The sequence below is a fragment of the Eulemur rufifrons genome, chromosome 29 (assembly GCF_041146395.1).
Source record: "Eulemur rufifrons isolate Redbay chromosome 29, OSU_ERuf_1, whole genome shotgun sequence".
Classification (NCBI taxonomy): Eukaryota; Metazoa; Chordata; class Mammalia; order Primates; family Lemuridae; genus Eulemur; species Eulemur rufifrons.
In genome coordinates this window covers 33,556,666-33,571,484 of record NC_091011.1, presented here as the reverse complement: position 1 = coordinate 33,571,484, position 14,819 = coordinate 33,556,666, and the positions used below count along the sequence as shown (strand labels likewise).

Below are 14,819 nucleotides of genomic sequence, written 5' to 3'. Positions count from 1 at the left end.
TTCAGTTCCTCTTATTTAAAATGATGAACTTATAAATAAACACTTTAAAAATAACAGTTGAAATCTTCATGAAGATTAAATTAGAATCTTTAACTTTCTGTGTGTCTCCATTAAAGATGCGTTTTGCGCTGTATTATTTGACAGTGTTCTTGTATGACATTTGATGCAGAACGAGATCTCTTACTTTGGAATATATCTAGTCAAATGAGGTTGCTTTCATATCTGCCCAGGAAGTTTTTTCTAAAAACCATGGAAAGAACAGATGTGGAACAGGCAAGCACTGCATGTCTTTCACTCAGAGCTCTCTGGGGAACCTCTTTGGGTAGGCTTTTGTTTGCCACACACATAACAAATATGTCTTTACCTGCATGATGCAATGGTTCAGCCTCCTGTGGGATAACATCTACTGACTATAACGCCGTAACCCATTAGTCGATCACAAACTCCCTGAATCCACAGGGACTTGCCCCAGTCCAAATGAGTCACTAATTCTTAAACTACAAGGTAACGCTGAGGCCCTAAGGGAGGAGGGACATGTTAAAGTTGGACTGTTTATTTTGCTTGTTATAACTGGAGGATCATTAAGGAAATGTTTACATCCTGTTGAGGTTATATGTTCTTGACCATTATATAGGGTAAAGAGGTTTTGATTTTTTTGCTTTTTCTTCTCTTATATTCCTTACCATTCTCTTCTCCCCAATCCCCTAAGGAAAAAGTGTTCATGCTCATGCTCATTGGGTCTAAATAAACCCAAATATTTTTGCTTTGAATATTCTGTTATCATATCTATTAATGAGAAATTATACAAATGCATATTTGAAGTTATTAATAAAAGCTTAAGGACTTACACACAAGCTCTGGAAACACCTGTCATCTATCTGTTATTCACTAAATCTCCCTTTGTCCTAGTTTCCTCATTTGGAAAATATGTCATGAATTTGTTATATTGGTATATAAAATTTATAATTATAAAAGAGATAGTAAAGTATCACATGTTCATTTAGAATTAATCATACATACATTTATGCTTTTTTTCCCTCAACTGTGACCTGTAACTATCCTTTTGTGAATGTCACTGCAAAATCTGATGTCTTTAGGTCTCTTTACACTGATGTGATTGATGCCCAAAGCCATCATTTCCCAGTTCTGTCAGTTTCCAGTTTTGTCTCTGTCTCAAGGTTTGCTTACTTTTAAGCAAATAAAATTATGCCATTTTTTCCTTTTTAAAAATTATATCCAGCTCCCTACTTTATCCCACCCACAATAGTGAGTGACTTAGTTGCCTTGCTTCACCTTTTGGTGTGTTTTTATATCATTTTTCATGCCAGCACTTCTTGTGAGCACCTGCTTGCCTCCCACTTACCCTATGGACATTTGCTGCTGTATATTGATTACATATTGGTGAAAATATTTGGCTTGAGCATCTTTCTGGACCTTGTATTAGCAACTTTGTCTTGTCATTTTTGTCAAATGATTTTTTTTGTTGTTGTTCTTTTGGTCAAATCAGATATGTCATTGATAAAAGTGGTAAGTGTGAGGGATTCATCATTTTTTACGGTTTCCATCCTGTGGCCATTCTGAGTTTGTATTTGGTATCCACCTTTAGATCAATTAGTCCCAGAACTCAGGGTTCTATAACATGTAGCAGGCAGCAGAGTAAATTGGAAAGAAAAAGAGTACCAGAAGGAGCCAGAAAATTCCTGTTAGAAACCCAACTCTGTCCTAACTAACTTTGGGGCTTTACCTCTCTGGATATCAGTTTTCCATCTTGTATTAGTTTCCTGCGGCGGCTGTAACAAATGACCACAAACTTGGTGGCTTAAAACAACAGAAATTTATTCTCTCACAGTCCCGGAAGTCAAAAGTCCAAAATCAGTTTCACTGGGCTGACATTAAGATATCAGTAGGGCCTTGCTCCCCCCCGAGACTCTAGGGGAGGACCTGTTCCTTGCCTCTTCTAGCTTCTGGTGGCTGCTGGGCATTCCTTGGTATGTGACTGTGTCACTCCAGTCTTTGCCTCTGGGTTCACATTGCCTTCTCCTCTTCTGTGTGTGTCAAATCTCGCTCTGCTTTCATTTTATATGAGTGTATGTGATTGCATTTAGGGCCCACCTGCATAATCTGGGATAATCTCCCCATTTGAAGATCTTTAATCACATCTGTAAAGTCTGTTTTTTTTTTTTTTTTTTTTTTTTTTGCCATATGAGGTAGTATTTGCAGGTTCTAGGGATACTAACGTGAATATCTTTTGGGGATGTCAGTTATCAAACACCTGAAATAATTTCAGAAGTCATACTGGCTTGTAATTTCTAGTCACACATTTGCTATACATTTCATTCATTCATTCATTCACTCGCTCACTCATTTGCCAGACTTTTATTTCATGCCCACTGTGTGCCAGACACTGTGTTAGGTATTAGAATAACCCACTAACCATGCCTTTAATAAGTTTATTACGTTGTCGGCAAGATTCCCATACAGAATAAGTGCTCAGATGAAGCTAAGACAGGCAACTTTATTCTATTGGATCAATTCTTTGTGTGTCTTCTTTTGCATAATTCTAGAGCACAAGCCACCATCATGCTTCAGTGCTTATAAATCATTTCAGTAACTATAGGGGTTATGTGCAGCCTGTGGACCAAAAAGTGTTCGGCGGGGGGCACAGCATGTATCAGTTTAAATTGAGTTCAAAAGAATATATTGAGTACAAAAACAAAGTGTAGACCTTGCCCCCCAAGGAATTTGTAATTTTATACAATTATTATCAACCCTGCTGCACATCAGCATCAACAGTATAGCTTGAAACACAACCCACACCTGTTCCCATGTCCCACCTTGTACTTGGTTCTGGGCGGAGCCCAGGGGTCTTTTTGAAAAAGCTCATCAGGAGGTTCTTACATGCTGTTAGCATTGAAGACAGAGAACCTCTGATCTAATAGAAGGATAGGGAAACAAAATACACAGGTCCTGATAAAAATGCAAGACGGAATGCCGTAAGTTTCCTTAGGATATACAGAAACAAAATAATTTGGATACTCAGAGGAGAGTGAGATCATACCTGGCTCAAGGGAAATTTGGAGAAGGAAGTGTTTGAATGTCCTTGATGGATGCATAAGATTTCAACAAGCATCAATCAGGGGAGAGCAGAGGGAAGAGAATCTATAGAGGTCTGGAGTTGGGGAAAGGAGGTGGTTCACAGCTGGTGGCAGGAGCCAGGAGCCAAAATCTAGGCACCAATTCTTCTTTTACTAAGACTTTCTGGCCTGGAAACCTGAAGAGTCTGAGACTTCTAAATTTAAACCTGGCCTTCTAGGTCACCATGAAGGTATAATTTTTCAAGGTAGAAAGGGTAGAACATATTTTATTTGTCAGCCAATAGGTTAATTTGTACTTTTTAGAAATTTGAAACATGATGGCTGGGCTTTCATTTGTATGTACTCTTGCTCTATGTCCTGTAAGATTAGGAGCAGGGTTCAGAGAGAGAAATATTATAAAAATGGAGAGGAAGTTTTTTTTTTTTTTTGAGACAGAGTCTTGCTCTGTTGCCTGGGCTAGAGTGCCATGGCGTCAGCCAAGCTCATAGCTACCTCAAACTCCTGGGCTCAAGTGATCCTCTTGCCTCAGCCTCCCAAGTAGCTGGGACTATAAGCTCACACTACTATGCTCAGCTAATTTTTTCTATTTTTAGTAGAGATGGGATCTCCTTTTTGCTCAGGCTTGTCTCGAACTCCTAAGCTCAAGTAATCCTCCCTGCCTTGGCCTCCCAGACTGCTAGAATTACAGGTGTGAGCCACTGCTCCTGCCGGAGAGGAAGGTTTTATTTAAAATGTTTCAAAAGAAAAATAGCCAGGATATGATGACTAACTGGAAGACAGAAAAAACACAGTGGGAGATAACAAAGGTAATTTAGAAGTTCAAGAATAATGTTAGAATTAGTGGAAGTGAGGGATATTGATAGAAAAGATAGCTAATGTCTGTTGAATTCTTCTCACAAACCAGGGGCTTTACCACTACGTTTTCTTTATGCCATTGGATTCTTTTCATAGCCTTGAAGTAGTTACTATTATTATCCCCGTTTTACAGATAGGGAAATTGAGACTTTGAGGGTTTACTTACCTTGCCCTACCAGGGTCTCACGGTGAATTGATTGGAACATCTAACACTGGGATCCAGGTACCCTATTTCTAGAGTTTGTATCGTTAACCACAGTTCTGCTTGCTAGTTGTTAGGAGGCTAGTTTGAGAGTAAAGTTGATGAAGAGAAGTTGGGCCCAGAGACAGAAGTTTAAGAATCATCATAACAGAGGTCACATTCAAAAATAGGAGTAGCATCAAATCAGCAAACATCACTCATCAATTAAAAGACGAGAGAAAGATAAGCGTAGAGGACAATGACCAAGCCTCATTGAAATTTTCAGGGACAGTATCTTATTATGCCCCTTTATAGCTGCCAGTCACTTAGCACAATGATTCATTTTTTTAAAAAAGTCTTTGAATGTTTAAATAAGCAAATGAACCAATCTTTCGATCCTGAATTTTTCTACCTGTGCTTAAGATTCTGCATGCTTAATAATTACAAAGACTTGAAGGAGACAAATCTAAACAATTTCTTCAAATCCTATTGCCTGTCTTTTTTTGTAAACTAAGATATTAAAGTGACAAATATGCAAATGGTGAAGTAATGGGCTGTTGAGTGTCCTTCTCATCCCCCTCCTCTCAGAGTGCCCTGAAACTTAATTCTACCATTCTCATAATGAGTATTATACATAAAAAGGCACTATTAAATAATCCAGGAAAATAAAATTACTGCCTTTAAAATATATAAATTATATTCTTTTTTGTTACCTATCATTACAAGTTGAGTATCCCTTATCTGAAATGCTTGGGACCAGAAATGTTTCAGATTTAGGATTTTTTTTGGATTGTTGAATATTTGCATATATATTAATATGAGCTATCTTGGGGATGGGACCCAAGTCTAAACACAAAATCCATTTTCATTTTATACATACCTTATAAACATAGCTAGAAGGTAATTTTATACAATATTTTAAATAATTTTGTACATGAAACAAAGTTTGTGTATATGAGGACAGGTATGGAATTTTCCATTTGTGACATGTCAGTGCTCAAAAAGTTTCATATTTGGGAATGTTTAGGATTTTGGATTTTCAGATTAGGGATATTCAGCCTGTATAATCAGATAAAGTTTCCTATGTTTGTTTTGTTCTTTTAACCCTCATTGTTCCACAATAAGAATCCAGCATTTTCATTTGAAAGGTTTAGGGTATTGAATAAAAGGGATTTCAGAATAGCTATATGGTTGTGTAAAATATTTTAATGTTTCTCAGACTCATATTTTTTATTGAGATTTGTAATTTTGGCTACTACAACATTAGCATCATATCTGAACTCTTAAGAACTAGTGCAGGGCTTGCTCTAGTCTGTGTCCTGCCTGTCCTATTTTTTCTAGTACTGTAGTTGAGTTGCATTGTAGAATGTGGTCTTCCTACATAATTCATCTCACCTAACTTTATTAGGAAAACTAATGGAATGGAAATCTCACATAAGTGTTTGATTAAAATCAAGGGAAATCAAACTAACTTGCGATAAAGGTCAAGATGGGCTTTCAGAACAATTAATTTTATGGTTAGAAGTAAAACAACTTTATTTACAGACAGCCATTAACAGGCAAAAAAGTCCATCATTTGTTATTTGAAAAACATCAGGGAAGCCAGTGATTCTCAGTTTGGACTATGCATTAAAATCACCTGGAGAACTGAAAACAAAGACAAAAAACAAAATCTGAACCAGGACCACCACCTCAATGATTCTGACTCAGTTCAGCTTATGTGACTTTGGCATGAGTATTCATTAAATCTCCAAGGCGATTACAATGTGCAACCAGTTTTGAGAACCACTATTAAAGGAAGTATCAGGAAAGTACAAAAGTACAAAAAATACAAAATAAATATAAAATCCTTACCATTTAGGAGATAACACATATCCTTTCCAAAAGAGGAAATACTGTCTAATTAGTTGTGAAAACTAAACTTTTAGTTGTATTTTGAAAGGAGACAAATTAATCTCATTTAAATATTGTTACAAGGATAGGTGGGAGTACCTGTTTATGTTTTTAAAGAAAGCCTTGTTTCTGTGTGTATCTAAGCTCACTTATTTTCTTATCTTCAAGATTGTTGAATCTCAACTATGGGCCTACTTTCCTCCCCTCTTCATTATTCCAATTTATGAATTGAAACTGTACTTTAATTTATAAATGCATAATTTAAACTCAGTGTAGTGAGTGCAGTCAATGCAAAATACAGTTATTACCTTGGGTATTTTTTCTCCATAAGGAAAGCATGGTTACTGTTACAAAATGATATTTGGTCACTTTGTGCAAGGTATCTTGATCATTCTGGGCCTAAGATGCTTTTTCTATAAAACTGGGATATCATACATTGTTGAATAGCAATTACCATTTGTTGAATGTTCATTATATTTCAGGTTCTAAGTGAACTAAATTGCTTTATAATGTGATATCTCATTTAATCAGAGTAAAACCCCTGTGGAATAAGTACTATTTTTTAAAATCCTATATATTTCTTTTTGAGACAGAGGCTGGCTCTGTTGCCCTGGGTAGAGTGCAGTGGTCTCCTTATATATAGCTCACTGCAACCTCAAACTACTGGGCTCAAGGAATCCTTCTGCCTCAGCCTCCTGAGTAGCTGGGACTACAGGTGCATGGCACCATTTGTGGCTAATTTTTCTATTTTTAGTAGAGATGGGGTCTCTCTCTTGTTCAGGCTGGTCTCAAACTCCTGAGATCAAGCAATCCTCTCACCATGGCCTCCCAGAGTGCTAGGATTACAGGTGTAAGCCACCGTGCCAGGCTTTTTTTTTTTTTTTTGAGACAGGGTCTCACTCTTTTGTCTAGGCTGGAGTGAAGTGGTGCAATTATAGCTCACTGCAGCCTTGAACTCCTGAGCTCAAGTGATCCTCCTGCTTCAGTCTCCTGAGTAGTTGGGACTACAGGCGCATGCCACTGTGCCCAGCTAAGTTTTAAATTTTTTGTAGAGATAAGGTCTCACTATCTTGCCTAGGCTGGTCTTGAACACCTGGCCTCAAGTGATCTTCCTGCCTTGGCCTCCCAAAGCACTGGGATTATAGGTATGAGCTGCCCTGCCCAGCCTCAAACCCTATTTTAAAGATGAGAAACCAAGTCTCAGAGACTTGTCTAGGGTAAACGTGTCTAAGGTTGTACATCTAGTTCGAGATGAGCCAGGTTGTGAATTTGAGTAGTCCAACACCACCGACAGTGGTAACAAAGTAACAGTAAACTTTTATGAAGACAAATTTTTCTGTTTACCTGACTGGTTAAAACTAGAAATTAAAGCTTGTACCTTATGTATAGGGAAGCTTTCCAAACAGACAGTCCTGATACTTCCCAACTGAACAACAGATTTTTCTGTTGACGCTAACAAGGAACAGGTGCACTGCTAACGACTTTGCACTGCTCTTCCCTCCCAAATCTCAGGGAAAACTTCGGGTAGGGGGAAGATAGAAGAGAACTCATGTGGATTAATTTGAATTGGCTTGATGAGTGTCACTTGAGGGAAGCCCAGCAAGCTTGAGGTCAAAAGACCTTAACTAAATTTCTGGCTTTGCCGTTCATACCCTAGAACTGAGGTCCCCAACCCCCGGGCTGCAGACCGCTACAGGACCATGGCCTGTTAGGGACCAGGCTGCAGAGCTCTGCCACCCGCCCCCAACCCCCTATCCATGGAAAAATTGTCTTCCATGAAACCAGTCCCCAGTGCCAAAAAGGTTGGGGACCACTGCCCTGGAAGTCACTCAACTTTTCTGAATCTCAGTTTTCTCATCTTTAAAATGGAAATGTTGATGTAGTAACTGAATTCCTTACCTCAAAGGGCTGAAGATCAAATAGGATAATGTACTGTAAAAATTCTAAATAAGCATGTTTTTGTGCTGTACGCTGTGCATTCCTAAAAAAAAAAAAAAAAAAAAAAGAAAGCATGTTTTTGCAAACTTAATCAGATTTTTGTTTTCTAGTTGGAAGTTTTTATTCCTTTAATACACAGAATTTAAAAAAAAAAACCTTTTACTCTACTTGAATTAGAATGCCCTCCCGAACCACTTGGACTGACTGTTACTTAAAACCCCTAGGCATTTAAGCAGTCTCCAAGGGCACCAATTACTGCCTAATCGGTAAATCCCACGATGAATTGTAATAGCACTAGTAATTTATTCATTCAGCAAATGCATTTTGAGTGCCTACTGTGTGTCTGGAATGGTTTTATTGGAAATAAAAGTCATTAAAAATAAAAGCAAGCAAAAATGAAATTGTCTATGAAGCACCTACTGTGGACCAAGTGTTACATATAATCTCATTTAATTTTCACAGCAATCCTGCAACATAGGTTTTATTACTAGCATTACTTATAAATGAAGATACTGAGGTTCACAGAGTTTAAGAGACATGTCTAGCACCGCCTAGCAAGGAGATGGTAAAACTGGAATTAAAACTCTAAATCCTCTTCCAGTAATTGGTTTTACTTTTAACCACTAATTTTTAGTTCATTTAGTCATACTTCATTCAGCCCAATCCTTTTGACTTTCTTCTTTCTATGAACATCACAGATGTTTTTCTAGCCACCTGTGCTTAAAACTGTGGCACCATTTTTGAAACTCTTGCTTTGCTCCCCTCCAATCGAGTCTGTTTGGATCTTCATCAACCTTATCTTCCATTTTTGTTGCCCCCTTTTAGCACTCATTACTTCCTGCTACTGCTATTGTAGTAGGCTTCTAACTAGTCTTCCTGCTTTTACTCTCTCCTCCATTCAGCCCAATCTGTACACTGTTGCCTGGTTAATCTTACTAAAGCACAAATCTAATTATACTCTTTCTCAGAAATTTCCATGGCTTGCCATGGTCTACAGAAATTGCCCATACTTAACAAGGCATTCCCACTGTCCAGGGTATAGGGCAAACCACATTTCCAGCCTTCTCCCTCACTGTGCTCCTTCCTGTACACAAAATCAGAGTTTCCCAGGCTTGTCTGATAAGAACACCTGGGGCTTATTAGTACACAAGTTCCCAGGCCCCGCGTGAACCTACCAGGCCAGCATCCTCAGGGCTTACAGAGCCTTGTGGGCATGGTAAGACTGGGGGTCCTCTGAAAACTCAGAGCACACGTATGCAGCTGGGACCATCCTGGGTCGCTTGCTAGCACTGTGTGTTGAGGAAGTCAGCCAGTAGCCAGTGTCACCTGACATGATGACACTTAGTCATACCTGAGTCCTCCCAGCCACCCTTTCTCGCACATCCCTGAGGTGCAAACCAAGAGCCTAAGGACCCAAAGACACTTTAATTGAAGAGACATTTTTATGTGAGCACAATGTGAAATACATAAAGGAGGTTTACTTGTAAGTAAATGTTTAGCCAACATAAAAATTGTCCCATTTTGAAATTATATAGATAGGTATATATATGTATAATTACATATAATTAAATATGTGTATATATGTACCTAAATGACTATGGGCATAAGTATATATGTGTTTGAATATATGTGTGTATAGGCACACACACATACATATATGACTTTCCTTCCTCCCAAATTATTACTATACAGATGTTCCATAACTTAAAATGGGCCATGTCCCCACAAATCTGTTGTAAGTTGAACAATTGTAAGTCAAACTGTGATAAATTGGGGACCATCTGTATAAACTGGCTTATAAAAAGACCCCAATATTATAAGATAAAAAACTTTGACCATAAGATTATGAAGCAAAAGGAAAATAATGGCCAGAAAGTAAGATGGAGTGGAAACATTTTTCTGTAAAACTTCTTACGTTGTCATTGAAATGCTATTAAATCATGCATTGAAATAAAGATCATTGCTTTTCTCTTTTTCTTTTATTTTTCCCAATTTGCATTGTTAATAACTACTCACTTTTTAAAATTACTTGTATTATCACTATTTTTACAGATTTTTTTCTCCTCAGCAATTTCTATTTGTCACAGATTCCTTCTAAATATTGTATTTTTATGAACCCAAAGTTTAAAAAATTAGAAATGAAATAGCAGCATATAATTGTTTTGTTTCTAAAAACAAAAATCTAGAACCTTTGGCTATTGTACAAATATAGAGTGTTATTTTAGTTGGAAGGTGAAAAAATCATTCTAAAACCCATAAGTAAATTGAAATATTTAATTATACATTCTGAATGTGATCAAGTAATGTGAACATTAGTTCATTCTTTTCCTTCTTCTTGCATCTATCCATCCATCCTTTCATCCATCCATCCACCCACAATATAGTTATTAAATGCCCACTGTGTATAGTGCAAGAGCAGACGTGTGCTCTTAAAGTTTTGCTGCAGCCTTGATATTCACTGGGTAACACTGACTTTCTCAAAGCTAAAGGAAATAAACGAGTCTGTGTCACCATCTTAGGTTGATTTACTTCAGTATTAAAGTATTTGTTTTTTATGGTGATTTAATATTTTAAATATGTGTGTACCTTTAGTGTCCTGTTACTCAGCATTATGAAATGTTTTTTGACAATTACAGTCATAGTGTGTCTGGCCATGAAATCAGCGGCTCCACTGTCTCACTGGGTGGAATGCTCTCTTTTTCCAAGTGGGACAGGCTAGTCTAGGGTATGTGCTCTTATGTAGTCTCCTGGCCTTCTTCATTGGACCAACATTCAGGCCTTAGTCACCTCTTGTACAAAGAGGGGTTATCTGTTCTGTGTGTGTTGCACCTAGTCTTGGGTCTACTCTCTTTCTTGGTAGGGAGGGCTGTGCTGTGCACACCCTGGAAGAGGCAGTGAGAGGCTGTTGTTGCCTTTGGCTTCAGCTGTCTTGTTCTGGTGGGAAGAGACTGGGCTTTGAAGCTAAGTAAACTCACATTTAAATCCAGTTTCCATCACTGATCTTGGACAAAATATCATCTTTTACATTTGTAAATTATGGAGAATATTCTGTATCTCATGGATTTTATCCACTGTAAGAAGTTCACTTCCCTTCTCTATCAGCAAATATTTGTTGACTGCAACTGATAATAATTTTAGAATTACAGGTTATCAGGCTACAGTTTACGCTTGAACAATGCAGTGGTTGGGGTGCTCCCACACCCCCATGCAGTTGAAAATCTGCGTATAACTTTTGACTCCCCCAAAATCTTTTTTTTGTTTGTTTTTTTGAGACAGAGTCTCACACTGTCACCCTGCCTAGGGTACAGTGGTGTGATCATAGCTCACTGCAACCTCAAACTACTGGGCTCAAGCAATCCTTCTGCCATAGCCTCCCCAGTAGCTGGGACTACAGGTGTGTGCCACCACGCCCAGCTAATTTTTCTATTTTTTGTATAGATGGGGGTCTTGCTCTTGCTCAGGCTGGTCTCAAACTCCTGACCTCAAGCAATCCTCCTGCCTTGGCTTCCCAAAGGCTCATAGGGAAAATGGTGTGATATAGTTTCCACCATGAGATTGGGCATGAAATATTAATGAATGACACCTAAATTCTAGCTCTGCCATTTATTAGCTATGTGAGTGCAGAAAAGTTACTTAACTTGACCAAACACAGTTTATTCCTCAAATAATCTTTACAAACCTGGTAAGCATTAGATGAAATCATGTAATAAAAATGCAAAGGTTTTCTGTGTAGTCTTATCACTCTGTACCATAATTTAAATATGTTTACACTGTTTCCCAATTCCTGAAAAAATGATTTTATACTAACCCAGAGAACTCTCTTTAAATATCATTCTTTGTTTCAAATGTATTTCCTTGTGGCAGGAAGCGATAAAAACACATGGCATGGACAGCTAGTGACTGAAGAGGAAGTTAATGGTGTTTGTTTTTCCTCCAGAATTAGAGTTAAAAAATTAAAAATAAAAATGTGGCTTGCCATGTTTGTAAAATATACACAAGTCTTTGGTTACAGGATGACAATGAACCTAATTTTTTGACATTTGCATTTCTTTGATATTTATGAAGTGTTTTCAAAATTTAAAAATTTGAGGCTTTACCTTTCATTTTGTACACTATAATGATTAAAATATCCAAATGCTATTAAATATGTGTCAAATTTATTTCTTCTTTTCCCTGTCAACTTAGAAACTGAGATAAGGTTTAGAGTAAAGCATTTTGAAATCACTGACAAGCAGATATGATACTTTAGGATTGCATGTCAAGGTTGTATTGCCTTTGAGGAGACCTTTTAGGTGTTTTTTAAGCTTTGATGGGAAGAAGTAAACAAGGCCTTTCCTGACAGCTATGTCCTGGAAACAAAAAAAGCCAAAAAAACCCAATTATGATTGGAAAATATTGCTTGACTCAAATTTCAGCTCATTTATCACCACATTCCTCTGCGCTCCTGGAGTTGAGATAGGATGAACTGGGGGGTGTCACAGGAGAAGGCAGTTGTTTAAGAAAATCTACAAGTGATAATAGATGCTATTCTAAAAGTTAGAATATTTTTATTTCAGAGAACAAATCTGTAGTTTGGATGGAAGAATGCAACTTCTTTGAAATGTCTTTCATTTAATTAAAAATCAAGATTTATGTGGTTTGCTACTGCTGAATAATATCATTCTGACTTTTGTTTAGCTATTGTGTGGTGGTTTATAAAGATTCAACTGCACTTTGTTATGGGTAAATTGGAGTTCCTTTGATAGATGTTTAACTTTTTATTTTAAAACCCCCTGTGCTCTCTTATGTTGTCAGTTTGGCAGTAGTCATACACATGGGAAAATCACTTTTAAACCTGTTGAGTGGAAAGGATCACGGGTATTTATTGTGAGAAGAAAGGGAAGGTAAAGATGTTGTAGGTTGTACCATTTCAAGAATTAGCTTTGGAAAGGTCATTGAGGAAATAGTATTTGGAAGTGGAAGATATTTTTATATTGCTTCTAAGTAAAATCATGATTTTTCTCTTAACGAACTGCAAACAAATTATCTAGTCCAGTGTTCATGAAATCAATTTAGTAGGTTGCAATTAAACAATGGAGTAGAATAGACTACAGCATACCAGAGTGTACACACATTGTAAGATTAAGTATTAATTTATGAAACTGATGTTTGAGTTTTATATGCATAGGCATATTTCTATATATGCATATGTACACTGTATTTCATATGAAATATATTTCTCAGTGTGAGTAGCAGTTGAACAAGCTTGAAAGCCATGAGTTTTTCTCCCATTTTACAGAGGAGGGAACTGAAAGAAGCTGACTCCCAGTTTATTTGAGTGGGTTTCCATGAGGTGGCTTCTCTACCATCAGGTCTCTGTCCTGTTAGCATCTGTTTGATCACCTATGTGTCTTTTACAATTCTTTCCCCATGCTAAAAAGTTTCTATATTCTTGTGATCAGAATCAAAGATGATGATTCTGGGTAGATAAATCTTCACTGAGTCTCTGAGCACCATGTTGGGTAGGTGGTTTAATACCAAGGGGGAAAAACAGAATATTTATAGATCTCTGTATAGACAAGGTCAGTTATTTTCCATAGGTAAAATCAGGTGTAAAGTTGGAACAATAATGTAATAAATTTCATCAATAATAGAGATAAGTAATCTTTATTAGCTTTTACTATTTGTTTCAGTTCAGTTCAACAAATCTTTATTGAGCTTCTACTTTGTGCCAGGTATTTTGCCAGCCACTTCCTCCCTCCTTTATGGGGAATGAATTATTTAGACAATTAAATTGACCTCCGTTTGCTTGTGGTATATAAGGAGATTTACTGAGGTAAGAGGTGTTTTGTTTGTCCAAGGGAAAAGAGATGTAGCTCCATGCTTTAAAACAAAATATGCCACCTTGGAACTCTGCTATGTTTTATCTAGAAATGTTCCTAATATTTTGAACTCAACCTTTCACTCATTAGGAAGTCCTGTAATGATAAGGTTTACCTGTAATATTTTTCTCTATCTTTGTTTTCATAACACATTGATTTTTACTGAACCTTCTGCCTGTTGCTATTTACACAGTGTCAGTTCTGCACCACGAGCAGATGAATTTTTTTTTTTTCTTTGACAACCTGAGAATCAAGGCAGCAGGACCAAGGGGGCCGACTGTCTGGCTGCCATGTGAAGCTTTGTCATTCCCACATTGTTACTGCTTCTTGTTTGCCTTTCTTTGTGGCAGGTCCTGAAGGTGGTGTTCTGTTTTCTGTCTATGCTTTTTGTTTTTAAAGTGTTTGTGCAAAGCATATCATTCTGTTTTTAGTTTGCTTATTAGTTGAGTGTTGGCCATGTAACTCATTGCCTGTAGCAGTTACAGCATCATGGAATAGTCCCCAGATGGCACCATGAGCCTGCTTTTTCTTAATGGCTGTCACTGCAAAGAGGGATACCCATTAGGTAGGTCTAAGCCAAAGAAGGGAGATATGTAAACAGAGGTTGATCTTGTCAGTAGGTCTAGAAAAGCCACTTTTTTTTGTTGTTTTTAATTGGCAATCTTTTAAATCTTTGCTAATTTGAACAATTAAACATACTTTTTACTCATTTTTACTTGTATTCTAATTATTAGTGGTTTCGAACATTTTTCCATATCTTTATAGGATTTTCTTTCCCTGTTTTGAATTTATGTTTGTGTGCTTTGCTCATTTTTCTTTCAGACTGTTCTGTTTTGTTGATTTATGTTATTATTATTGAAATTAATTTTTTGATAGTGGTTAAATTTTTATCACTTTAATACATTGTGAGTGTACATTTTAGTGGTATTAAGTATATTTATATTTTTGTGCAGCCATCACCACTGTCCATCTCTGGAACTTTTCCATCATCCCAAA

The 14,819-nt window shown here is 37.1% G+C and overlaps 1 protein-coding gene across 5 annotated transcripts in view; it reads left to right on the top strand.

The window, feature by feature from the left end:
• HDAC9 (histone deacetylase 9) overlaps positions 1-14,819 on the top strand; it is an 830,046-nt gene that overhangs the window by 74,360 nt on the left and 740,867 nt on the right. The window lies entirely within an intron of this gene.